The 3,245-nt window shown below is 36.2% G+C and overlaps 1 long non-coding RNA gene across 1 annotated transcript; it reads left to right on the forward strand.

Moving 5' to 3' along the window:
• Positions 1 to 536: 536 nt before the first annotated feature.
• On the forward strand, positions 537 to 3,245 carry LOC140183755 (uncharacterized). The gene is made up of 2 exons (XR_011879667.1): positions 537 to 711; positions 807 to 3,245. It is a non-coding gene; the product is annotated as an uncharacterized lncRNA (long non-coding RNA).

Here is a 3,245-nt window from a genome sequence, read left to right on the forward strand (position 1 = left end):
CAGTTTTAGGAGTACACTTCTAATGTCAATCACATATTACTACTTGAACCAGTGCAATTGAGGAAGGATCTAACGCTTCGAGTAACCTCGGTTAGGATATATAATAAGATATCGTTGCCAAGCAGTTAGGCAGAGTAGAAGTTACGTTAGTAGAGGATGCAAAAAGTGGAACTGAAAGTTGGAAACGTACTTAAGAACTTGAATCGGACAGGTGGAAGGACTACCCATACCTCCTTTCAAATAATTGAATTTGAATTTTGAGGAAAAAATTCCTAATTAGGTGGGTAGGATGTAAACCTCGCTAAAATCGGTAATTAATTAGTCAATAAATTGAAATTTAATTAGAAAAATTAAGAATGCAAAACTAATATCAAAATGGAGTAGAGCTCTTTAAAACGAGAATTTTGATACCAATTTCGAAAAATTTGGCTAAAAATTGGAGCGGATGAGCCGAACCAGTTGAATCGGGGCCCAAACCGGGCCCGTGGGTCCAACCAGACCCATAATTAAAAGGGGACAGAATCCTTTTCTTCCCCATTCATCGTCAAAACGCTGGAAAGCTCAGGAAAGAGAGGGAGAACGTTTGAAGCTTCCAAATCCTCACCCAAAATTTGATTTCTCAATAACTTTTGATCTGGAGCTTCAATTGACAAACCGTTTGCGACTACGCGTTCACCGCGACGAGCTCTACAAAACCCATGAAACAATTTGGTAGGTAACTCACTATTTCCTTCTTAGCTAGCTTCCCCCAATTTTGAAAATTCATGAACAATTATGTTGAAAATTGTTTAATTTTGGTGTTCTAGGTTCGATTTAGCTTGCGGAGCTTATTGGGTTTGAGTTGTTATGCGTGTGGGTATGATAAGAACAACCTAAACCCTAATTAATTTTTATTTTACCATGTAAAAGCTGAAGTGGGAATATATATGTGTATTAGGTGTGAATTAAGTTTATATACATGCATTGGAATTGAAAAGTGAGCATTTGGAGGTTTGTTGGTGATTAAAGCTTAGGTTGTGGCTGGTTTCTTTGAGATTGAGGGGCTATGTTGTAGCTTGCGAGGCTGCCTTGGATTAAACAAAGTAATCGGCCAATGTATGGTTTAGGTTTCGCGCGTTTAACATATAAAGTTTTGTGAAAACTTAGGCTAGGAACCATAGGTTAAGTTGAAATGGTTAAATGTATTAAATGATTAGTTGTGTGATGATGTTGGATAAGTTTATGATTGAGCTTGTATAGGAATTTATGAGCATGAATTGTTGGTGTTGTTGAATATGTGTGCTTGTAATTATTAATGATGGGTTGATGATGATGTTGATATAAGTTAATGGAATTTGGTGGTTATGGCTTGCTTAATTAGTTGAAGGTGAATTATGATTTGTTATTAATGAATGAAGGTAATGGGCTATTGAATTTTAAAATGGAAGTTATGGTTGGAAAGGGTGGATTCTTTGAATAATATATGAGTTCTATGAATTGGTGTGAGTATTAATATGTTAGTGGATAGTATTAATGGAATGAAACTTGATATATGATGAAGGTGCAGGTTTTGTTGATGTGGAATATGAATGTGGTGAAAATGAGGTTTGGGTGTAAATTGGTTAAAAAGTGAGTTCTGATGAACTTTGGAGGTCCATAACTTGCTCCTCAGATACGGAAGTTTTACTAGGGGAGCAAGAATGGAGAAAGGAAGATCAATTGGGTAAAATGGGACAAAATGTGTTCTGAAAAAGTAAAAAGAGCACTCGAGTTCTGAGATTTTAAAGCTTTCAACCTGGCACTTCTAGCCAAACATGGCTAAAGATTGATGAAAAGACAAAAACCGCTAGCTGTCAGGATTATCAAAGCCATATATTTTTCTAAAAAAACCTACATGAAAGTAACAACTGAATACTCCCCAACTTATACATGGAGAAGAATCCTAAGTGCCAAATAAGTGATAAAAATGGGAGGATTATGAAAAAATGGAGATGGAAGATCAATTAAAATTTAGAGGACAATATGGATGCTAAAAGAAACAAGCATAGAGTTTGGAGCCTTACAATAGAGCTTGGGGAGGAAGCAACAGTAAAAGAACTGTTGAATGATGATGGCTCTAGATGGAATGAAAGGAAAATCAAAGAGAACATCCTAGAATTTGAAGCTAAACCGATATTAGAGATACCAATTCCAGTCACACAACAACAAGACCAAATTTTTTGGAAATTCACAAAGGATGGAAACTATAAAGTCAAGGAGGGGTGGTAAACCAAAGGAATCTCCAAAACCGTAGTTGCATGCCATCCAATCCCAATTAACCAAAATGGAAGAGAATGTGAAAATCAAGAGCACGCCCAAAAACCGTGAATTGCATCTAGCAAATTCTGCATAACTCTCTTTCAACATGCCTAAACCTATAGAATAGAGGAATAAATTGCATCACACTCTTCCTATTACTATTGGATGAAGGAAGAATCACATACACACCTCTTCAAAAATTGTGATTATGCCTATAAATTCTTGTTTTGTCCCATTCACCCTGCACTCAAAGGCAAAGCCAGATAAGCCAATTGAGGAATGGATTGAAGAAATTCTTAGCCAACTTGATTTAGATAGACAAGGATTGTTCATCACAAGCTTTCTCTCGATATGGACGGTCATGAACGAGGCTCTGTTTGAAGGAACCTTGAGACCACCATCTGAATTAGCAGAGAAGGCAATGAGGAAGTACGAAGAGTTCATCAAAAGTTAGAATCAATGTCCAAGAAAGCTCCATCTTCCTCTACTTGGATCGAACAGTGCTGCATGTTGAAAAGGACCACCTACCACTCTTGTCAAAATTAATGTAGATGCATCCTATATTAAAGATGATAAGATGGAGATAGAAATTATTGCTCGTGACTAGAGAGGAGAAATCCTTATAGCAGCCATGTGGAGCAACACCTCATCCCTCCAAAACCACAAAGTTGAAATCCGGGCATGCCTTATGGGCTTAGAAAAAGCCCAAGGATGCTGCTTCTTCAATATTATTTTGAAAAATGATAGTATACATGTCATACATAGCCTGAGTATTAAAAAGACTTAAAGCAATTATTTTGACTCTTTTATTACTGATTGCATACCCTTAGCATCAAACCTTAGATATATTTTGTATTTCCATGTTAAAAGTGTAGCAGTAATAAAGTAGTTTATGAATTGACTCAATTAGCTACTCTTATAATTTTAAACACCGTGTGAATGGAAAATACACTAAGTCATATTTGTAA

This window comes from Arachis hypogaea, chromosome 3 (genome assembly GCF_003086295.3).
Source record: "Arachis hypogaea cultivar Tifrunner chromosome 3, arahy.Tifrunner.gnm2.J5K5, whole genome shotgun sequence".
NCBI classification, from domain to species: Eukaryota; Viridiplantae; Streptophyta; class Magnoliopsida; order Fabales; family Fabaceae; genus Arachis; species Arachis hypogaea.